At 32.5% G+C, this 10,257-nt stretch overlaps 1 long non-coding RNA gene across 1 annotated transcript in view; it reads right to left on the bottom strand.

Annotated features, from left to right (window-relative positions):
• Positions 1-232: 232 nt before the first annotated feature.
• The window catches only part of LOC139487838 (uncharacterized), a 29,919-nt gene continuing 19,894 nt past the window's right edge, over positions 233-10,257 (bottom strand). Inside the window, exons 2-3 of the long non-coding RNA XR_011655882.1 lie at positions 5,554-5,694; positions 233-3,620 (exon numbers count right to left, since the gene is read on the bottom strand). This is a non-coding gene — a long non-coding RNA (uncharacterized lncRNA). The remainder of the gene's footprint in view (positions 3,621-5,553; positions 5,695-10,257) is intronic.

The raw sequence follows: 10,257 nt of genomic DNA, 5'->3' as shown, positions 1-10,257 counted from the left end.
GCTCTCTTTCCTCCAGCCTTTTCATGGTTTCGTCGTGTTTTAATTTTCCTTACATTCCAAATATAGCTTGATAGAATCCAATGAAATCACGACACTTAAGCAAACCAAATGCAATAAGCAATCAAGATTAATCAAACTAAAGTACTGATTGTTGTGTCACCAATTTAACATTTCAACCTTTTTATACTTAGTTTGTAACATTTTTATATATAAAAAAAGGTAACATGAGGTCTAATACATTCATTTATTTCACAAAAATACAATAACAATACTAGTTTGCATACAGACAAAATTTCAAAAATTGATGAGTGGTCTACATATTGTAACAAGTGTTAGTTGCCATTATTATGCGCTCGTTTTTAGTTTTTGTGTTTTAATATTTTTAAACATTTTTCTATAAACTGGCTAAACTTAATTCATATTTCTACGAGTTTAAGCTGATAGATATTGCAAACTTGATTATACTATAACAACTGTGTGTAATTAGCAACGAAAATTAGATCACAACAGATTGGAGAACGAGGGCAAATAAGATTTACTATAATTTAAAACAATATCTACCGATCAGTTGGAGTTAAACGATTAAAAAATAACTTTCTTAAGTTTACTGCACATTATAATTTAATATACCAACTAATACACAATAAAGACAAAAAAAATTTTGTATGCTCATAAATTGTATATCTGGTACTGTTTTCCTTCGCGACGCAAGTCTGGAAAATTAATTCACTCTATACCTTGATGAAATTCAGAATACGACATTTTCTAACATTCGTTTACAAAAAGATGTTTACAAATGGATATATGATTCTGAAATATGAAATTCTCTTACAATAATATGTTTTTGTAAGAATGCACGACGAATAGTAGAAAAACAACTGGTTTTCTATACGTCATCTAGCACCTAAAGATGAGATCAATCACTATTGTGTTTAATACCAATGGAAGATATGGTGTAAATATTCATTTCGCAGTTCTTCAATATAACAACTACACGAAATAGTAAATCTTAAAAAAAAACATGATCTCTTAGGATCCTAAAGTATATCATCTGTATTGTGCAACTGGTCCTTATGGAAATAATTTCTTATCGAGAAACCGTCAAGTTTATTCACATCGCACCATTGCGACCACTAAGGAGAAGTTGCATTTTGCAAAACAAATGGTTCGGCTACCTAATTTTCTAAATTCAATACACACGACAAAAAAACACATATTATTTAACATAATTCAAGAGAGGATAACATATATTTTTTTCCGAAAAATAGGCAGAGATAATGAAACTAATTTTCAAGATCGAAAAATGTAAGTCAGTGTGAACGACATGCCCTATCTCTTATTTGGCATTTTATTTTCAAGAATAAGATATTAAATATACCTTTATTTTACTTAACTTGATAGTGTGACAAGTAGAACGAAATAAATTCACAAGTTAAGGAAGACTGAACTTCTTTTAATCACACAAGAATTAATTCAACTTTTAACTTTCCATGTATTTCTTTTTTGCATTGGAATTTATGAGAGACATCTTCAGCGTCAAAATAATTTGCATCTAACATTATTATTGTTAACTTGAAATAAGTATATAACATGAACGAAATGTTAGAATAGGTCCCGTGATTTTTTACTTTTATCTTAAAATGTTTCATATGAAGATCCAGACAACAGACTACAATAAGATTTTGATTGACATTACACCAAACCAACACTGAAAAAAAAGATGCAGACACGATAAGATTGCAAACTAAAGTATGATTAATACGGACCAATGACACTAATGTCAGATCAGATACACTAGCTCGATATACTACGGATACATGGGAGGCTACATCTTGATGATAATTGGTAAGTAGTGTATTTCGTATATTGAAAATGTAGCTATCGCATGAATATTTACACGAGATTCCCCCTTATATTATTTATCATAATCTCATCTTTACATTGCAGTAAATGGTAAGACTTATTACAGAAAATAAGAAGTTAACAATCCATACACGGACGTTCAATTCGCAATTCAATCAACATTTATTGTTTGCATCCATGTCCTTTCGAATACATATTTGAGAGAATATGAAGTCACAATTTCATATTCTTGAAATTCATTAAAAGAAAAAGTGAAAAACAGTTAAATATATGGCGTCCGTAACGACGGAAGAAGATCGATCGACAAAGAAATTAGTTTGTACCAGGTGCACAATTTGTTACTTTAAACAACATATTGTCTATGTTTGTTACTTGTTGACACTAACTTTTACTAGCACACAGAAGAAACATTTTATTAACAATAAACCTCATCAAATCTGTAGAAAAATGATTACTATAAGAATTTTTCACCTGGCGATAATGCATAGGGATTTCAGCGACAAAGTAAAAGTACTTACTGACGATTTTGTCACAGATTCTTTATGATTTGTCATGAAAATGTGTGATTTGCAAGTTTAGCACAAATTACAAAGTATTTGTATACCATGTTGCAAATTTGCTTTCGCCTATTGAAAACATAATGCAAATAATTTATTATCAATGTGTTTTCAGATGATCTTGTCATGTCCGTCATCCCTTTTCCAGAAATTCAACAGATGGGCGGACATAATTTTTCTTATGCCAGTTCATACTGAAATACTTTTTATTCATTGGTATATTGCAGTGAGTTAGTAACCGACTTTGAGTTTCCGAGTTTGGATGACATACTGTTTACGGAATAACAACCTTGGGCTTTAACAAAACATGAAAAGGGTATTAGTTTGGAGTTTATTTCAATATAATGCTTTTACTTAAGCTTATTGCCTGGTTTCAAGATGTGCTAAGGTATGGTGGTCTTTTTTATTACCTAGCTACCCATCTCGTTTTCTTGTAGTTAAACAAGTATATATATACATTTGTTACTATTTATGACTATCCTATAGAAATTTTGTCTGTTGACTTCTTATATCTATATTAGCTCATAAGGCAGCGTGTAGAATGAAATTCGCTAAATAAGAAAAAATGACATACATTGTGTACTATATTCAGATATCGTGTCAGTAACATGACATACATTTTGTACTATATTCCGATATCGTGTCAGTAAAAGTAACAAGGAAATCATAATAATATCAACGAATTACATTTTAAAATATCTTCATAAATACTATTGTTTTCATAATATAGATACTGAAAATATAAACACCACTTTTGTATTAATCTCCAAAAAACTATATAAACATACTTGAGCTATTTGTATATAAATTAAGATTTTGTCAGATCAAGGATGAATGCTTGGTATAGTACACACCGCTAGGTAATAAACTAATGTCTATATAAAATATACAAACAGCTAAACAATGTAATATTCATTTGTTCTTACTACTTTTGATTCTACAACACTTATTTTGAAATACATAGTGAAATTTTGATTTCTATACATATAAGTCTTTGTCATGATAAAGCAAACACTAGTAATATAAGGAATATACACAAAGATGGACTGAGAATAAATTGTGTTCCTAAGTTACATCCATCTGTGAAGCAAATATCATAACACATTGTAATGTTATTATTCCGTTCACGACAACCAGAAGCTTCCATATTATCTTTTAGTGAAACAGTTGAGCAACCTCGAATAAATTTTACAATTTCACCTGAAACAAAAGATTTAAAAAACGTTACGCACGGCTGGTAATCTACACACGCAGAACAAGTGGTTCTGCAATTAAAACCGTGAGAGGATATTCCGATTGTGCTTGAGTGGAGTAATTGTTACCGCTTCAAAAGGTATGTACATTTCCAAATCGCAATTTTTTAATTCAACTGATCAAAATATTGTCCTCTCAAGCACACCAGGAAAATCCTCTCACGGTTTTTATTGCAGAACAAATTATTCTACGCGTGTTACGTAAATAAACAGAACAAATATATAAGCATCACAAACATATATTTGTAGATTGTACTGACGAGGAAAGGTAACGCTAGGCCACCGAAAGATGAATTATTAGTCCAGCCTAGGTGGTATAGGTGTCTGGATGAACACAGTGCAGGCGATGTTGTCTCGATATCCATAAGATTGTTATCTACTTAAGAAAATGCCTGTACCAAGTCAGTAATATGACAGTTGTTATCCATTCGTTTGATGAGTTTGAGCTTTTGGTTTTTCGATTTGATTATGGACTTTTCGTTTTGAATTTTCTCGGAGTTCGGTATTTAGTGATTCTACTTTTACGATAGATATTTGGCTAATCTGTAATCAATGACATGCCTAATATATCATGTACTATGTTACAAGCGCGTTTCGTCTACAAAAGACTCATCAGTGACGCTCGAATCCAGAAAAGTTGAAAAGGCCAAATAAAGTACGAAGTTGAAGAGCATTGCAGACCAAAATTCCTAAACGTTTTGCCAAATCCAGCTAAGGTAATCTATGCCTGAGGTAGAAAGCCTTAGTATTTCAAAAATTCTAAATTTTGTAAACAGTTAATTTATAAATATAAGCATATCAATGATAATTCATGTCAGCACAAAAAGTGCGCGATCGAAACAGTGCGAGCGGTGTTGTCTCGATATTCCAATACCACGCGTTCAAATCCCGACGCGGAAGTACAAAAATTTGCTTCACAAATTTGCAAACTTAACATTGTTCTTCTGATATAACTTCAAGAGATGTTATGAATATTGAATGTGTTTGTACAATAGTAGTATACCGCTGTTAAACAATCATAAATCGATTGAGGTAAAACAAATCCGGTTTACAAACTAATAAACTCATCACGGATACCAGGATTAAATTTTGTATTTACGTCAGACGCGCGTTTCGTCTACAAAAGACTCATCAGTGACGCTTAACCGAGAGAAACACATCAAAAATGTTCGGCAGACAAACAACATAGATTTTATAAAAGTTTTAACAATTTTAATGTAAATTAGGTTTTAATAGCATGATAAACTGGCTCACCTTGACCAGGCTTAGCGTGTGATATCTGTAGAAGATAAAGGCGAGGGACAATTTCATTTTTCCTTGAAAAGATTAACCTTTTTGTTCCAATAGTAACTTTGGTCGAAATATTTATTTATACCCTCTGGTATCTGTCGTCCTTCTTTTATAGACATTTGACATTTCCTTTTGCACGAAATGGTGAGCAATATTCATTTATTAAAAAAAAATTAAATAAGAAATCCTATATTCTGCGGGTAATCATGAAATCAAGCTAACATTTCCTTTTCGATTTCTGTGTATCTATATATATCCGTGACATAAATTACATGTTAATTCATAGTTGTGTCGGTTATAAAAGTTAAACGAGTGTAAACTTCGGTGAGATGAGATTAACAAACTGGGAATTTATGCCATCAAAGCTGTTTTGCAATTATTAAATAAAGTGCCTCAAAAACAAGAATTGACTAGATCATATTTCTAATTATCTCCGTTCATTTGCGTTGAGAAGAAACCATAGTACCCCAAGATGCAAGTTTAACGAACTAATGTTAACGTGATTTGAACCAGACAAAGAAAATCCAAACTAAAGCTGTTTCACAATTCACAATTGATCTTTTAAATAACAAAACAATATGGTTTCGTACCTTTTACATTCTTTTCTCTGACGGTTTGACAAGCAGAACGTTGTTGTGATTCGGGACAAGGCGATGGTGATTTCGGATCATCTTCACATTCAGGATCACTATCACTGGAACATCTGACACACAATAAAGTTTCTGCGAGACCTATAATAAGAAAGAAAGAACACTGCTTAACAGTTATGTTAAGACATGTACTGCGAGATATATAACAAAGTCAAATAAAAACACAATCTTTTTTTTTATCTACAAAAAAAAAGAATGAACTTAAAATTTACAGAAAATAGACAGCTGAAGCAAGTCTTTGAGTACGTCATTTTATCGCTGTATTGAAGACTCATTGGTGGCCTACGGCTGATTTCTACTCTTTGGTCGGGTTGTTATCTCTTTGACACATTCCACATTTTCATTCCAAACTGAAACTATAAAATTAATGATAGTAACAAACACATGACAACGGTAAAATGAGTTCATGCAAACGTTTTCAATTCAAAGTACATTTGGACATGGAATCTGATACTCAGGAATATCATCGACTGGATTAACAGAAATCGTATTTTACAATTGGTGATGAAGAAATTGATATTGCGGTAACTATATCATTGACAATGTATTACTAAGGCATGAAACAAACAGTCAAGAAAAAGGCATACTTCAAATAAAGGCAACAGTAGTATACCGCTGTTCAAAACTCATAAATCCATGGACAAAAAACAAAATCGGGATAACAAACTAAAACCGAGGGAAACGCATTAAATATAAGAGGAGAACAACGACATAACACTAAAATGTAACACATATAGACAAAATCCCACGAGAATAACAAATATAACATATATATATATAACATCAAAACCAAATACATGAATTTGGGATAGACAAGTACCGTGACACGTCTTATCGCAATGTGAATTTACACTCAAAAATAAGAGAAAACAAACGACACAACGTTATAATGTAATACACACAGAAACGAACTATAATATAACAATGACCATATTCCTGACTTGGTACAGGGCATTTTTAAAGGAAAAAATGGTGGGTTGAACCTGGTTTTGTGGCATGCCAAACCTCGCACTTTTATGGCCATATGAAATATAACATCAAAATGACAACACAGGACTACAATATAAATAAATTGGAGAACACAATTGACAAAGAATCACACGAACAACAGCCAACAAAAGGCAACAAGTTTAAAATTTTAATACGCCAGAAGTGTATTTTGTCCACACAAGACCTATGTGTGACGCACAGATACAAAAGTTTGAAAGCCGAAACGAGTACAAAGTTGAACAGCATCGAGGACCAAAAGATCAAAAAGGTTGTGCCAAAAACGGCAAGGGTTTTCCGTTAAGTTACCAGAAAATCCCTATAATTTAGAGTAATTTATACTTTTGCAAACAGTAAATTTAATAAAATGAATATTCAAAAGATGTACATGATAAAGCTGAAGTATTAACTAATTACAGGAAACAACTGAAATACATTTACATAACCAGACATTTGAAACACAAAAGTAGACACATCCGAATACGTTTAAACCTCTACGCCAAGTGACGTCCTATTTGAAACTGAAAAATGACGAAAAAATGACGTCATTAGAATTAGTAAAACAGAGCATCAAAAAATGAAAAATGACGAAAAAATGACGTCATTAGAATTAGGATTAATTTAAGATTATATATTTGAACTAAATACTGATATTGCATTTAATAACAAAGCACATTTTAATTCTTATTAATATAAAACTGAGGTAGCAATTAACTATATTATAAAACTATGTCAGGTTTGTTATGAATCTAACTTCAAACGTAAAATATCGTACTGATTACTTTGAACGAAATCAAATCTGATAAATGAAGGCGGTGATTAATTTTCTTTACCATAACACAGAAATATAATAGAAAAGACGTCAACACATTTGACAAAATCCGATGAGAATTACAAATATAACATTAAACATTTAAACTAAATACATGAATTTGGGATGTATAAGTACCGTACCACGTCTTATAGTAATGTGAGTTCACACTCGGCAAAACAGTCACAATCGGGAATAAGTCACGTTTGGTAATTAAAAGATTAGACGACATTATGACAAAACACAATCTACCATGTGGTAAAAATGTCCTTAGCTAGTTTGGTCAACGAAACATCGTATGGATCCACCAAATCGTGATGGTGTCCATAAAATTTACGGAGTGTCAATTTTAATCTGTCCTCCTCATAACTTTGTTGGAGCAGTTTCTGCGTAAGGAGCACACTCCTGTATATGAAGTCCGTATAGTGTGAACAAGCACGTGAATAACGTATCAATTGTGATATGTAAACACCATACGAAGGGGCAGAGGGTATGTTACTGCTAAGAAATGGGAAATTGATAATTGGGAAGTTGAAATCGTCCCGTTTATCATAGATTTTCGTGTGAAGTCGTCCATCTACGTCAATATTGAGGAAAAGATCAAGGTATGAAGCAGTCCTTCTAGTATCAGTGGTATCCTTAATTTCAAGTTCACTTGGATATATGAGATGTAAGTATTGGCTGAAATATGGGTTATTCAATGATAGAACATCATCAATATATCGGAAAGTAAAATTAAAGAATTTCGCAAGGTGCTTTTTCTTTTTGTCTTTTAGAAGGTTCTGAATGAATTCTGCTTCATACGAGTACAAAAACAAATCAGCCAGCAGGGGTGCACAATTAGTACCCATTGGAATACCGACTGTCTGTTGAAATATAAATCCTCCAAACTCAACAAATATATTGTCGATCAAAAAGTCCAGCATTTTGATAATATCATCTTCTGTATATTTTCTGGGAGATTCAGTGTGATTTTTCACAAAATATGAATTATTGTAACCCAAAACAAGAAATTTGTATCTACGATTTCCATTTTTATAGAAAAAGCTCTGTTTTATGAGATGGTGTAGTCGATCTTTCAACTGAGCATGGGGAATAGTAGTATATAGCGTAGAAAAATCAAAAGTTTTTATGTTGCTGCAAAATTGCAAAGATTGTGATTGAAGGTTAAGCAGTAGATCTTTCGAATTTTTGAGAATCCACATCTGGTTAACACCACTGGTAGAATATATCTCCTCACAATATTTTTGAAGCCCATCTTTAACTGTCGAAAGAATAGTAGTCAGTACTTTAGAAAGATGTTTGGTTGAACATTTTGAAGACCCAGCTATGTATCGTTCTTTATATGGAGTTTTGTGTAATTTGGGTATCCAGTATAATGAAGGCAAGTTTTCTTCGTTTTCTTTGATGTTGATACCAAAAGAAAGAAGGACAGATTTATGATTTTGTAAAATTTCGTCCTTGGTAAATGATGTTAAAGAATATGTAGGATTACCAGTAGTTTTATGAATTCCAAGCTCTGTAGTGAGACATTGCAAATAATGTTTTTTACATATGAAGACAATATTATTGGAGGCTTTATCTGCTGGAACAACGACATATTTGTCATGCAAAGAGGATAAAGCATCCACAACCTCCGGATTCTTGAAAGGGTTAGAAACTTTAGTACTCATATTACATCGTAGTTTTTGTATGCGCCTCTGAATGCATGATCGAATAGCTTTGATCCATTCAGACAAAGTATCCAGTTCTGGTTCGTCTGGTTCGCGCTTTACCCATTTTCTTGCATAGTCCTCAACTGCATCCATCAGTAACTTGAAATTCTTTTTCCAGTTGATGGGCTGGGGGATTCTATATTTTGGTCCCTTGGCTAACAACTCTCTTAGTTGTTCATTGGTAACGATGCCAAGGTCTCCAGTAATAATATGACCAGCTGGACTGTAATTGTATTGTGACGATGCACATGAGCAATCCGGAGGCTTGGATTTTGTATCTTTGAGGTTAAAAGCCTCTAAAACTCTCTTGTGGTTGAAAATCTTGGATGCAATAGACTTGGTGTAAGTATAAGAAATAACAGGTGTAGCTTTATTTTTGAAGTAATCAGGTATAGTTTTTTGTACAGATTTTTGATGGAAAATATTGCTAATATTTATAGCATCTAAACCTTTATTGGCGAATTCTACCTTAAAAAAATAACGTTTTTCCTCACTATTGGATGTAGTCGATACGGGTTTGAATAGTCTATGGTTAGCAATGTCCATGATAATTGCAACTAATCTATACAAAACAGAACGAGAATCAGTAACGGAAGTATTTTGGGCATCTTGAAATAGTAAAGAAAGTTTTGACAATGGAATGGAGTATAATTTAGTTCTAATATGATGAATTCCTAAAGGTTTTTGAACAGACGTTAATAGACTATCAATTGTCACGGTGTGTACAGCAGGTGGTATATATTTTCTGTGACCATGACTTCTATTTCGTCGAGCAGAAGTATTAAACAATTGTAATGTATTGACAGTACTACACCTGGGACTAGACAAAATACCTACACCATCAATTTTGTCATTGCATCCATAGGGAATGGCTGTTCCCAACTCTCTTATCCAAAAGTCTTCTCTTTGTAAACGATATGGTGTACTCAATATGGGGTCATTTGTTGGATGATATATTTTCTCTATAATCCGGACTTTCATTGAAACAATAGAATGGTCGGGCTGATTGAAATGTTTATAGAGAAATGTGTTGTTATTAGGATCATTTACATTAGACCGATGATCATTCATCCTAAAATTGAGTCTTTGTCGAGTTTCCCCGACGTAGATCAATCCACAAAGAGTACATTC

This window comes from Mytilus edulis, chromosome 9 (assembly GCF_963676685.1).
Source record: "Mytilus edulis chromosome 9, xbMytEdul2.2, whole genome shotgun sequence".
Lineage (NCBI taxonomy): Eukaryota > Metazoa > Mollusca > Bivalvia > Mytilida > Mytilidae > Mytilus > Mytilus edulis.
The sequence above is the reverse complement of the archived record's forward strand: the minus strand, read 5'-3'. Positions and strand labels throughout refer to the sequence as shown.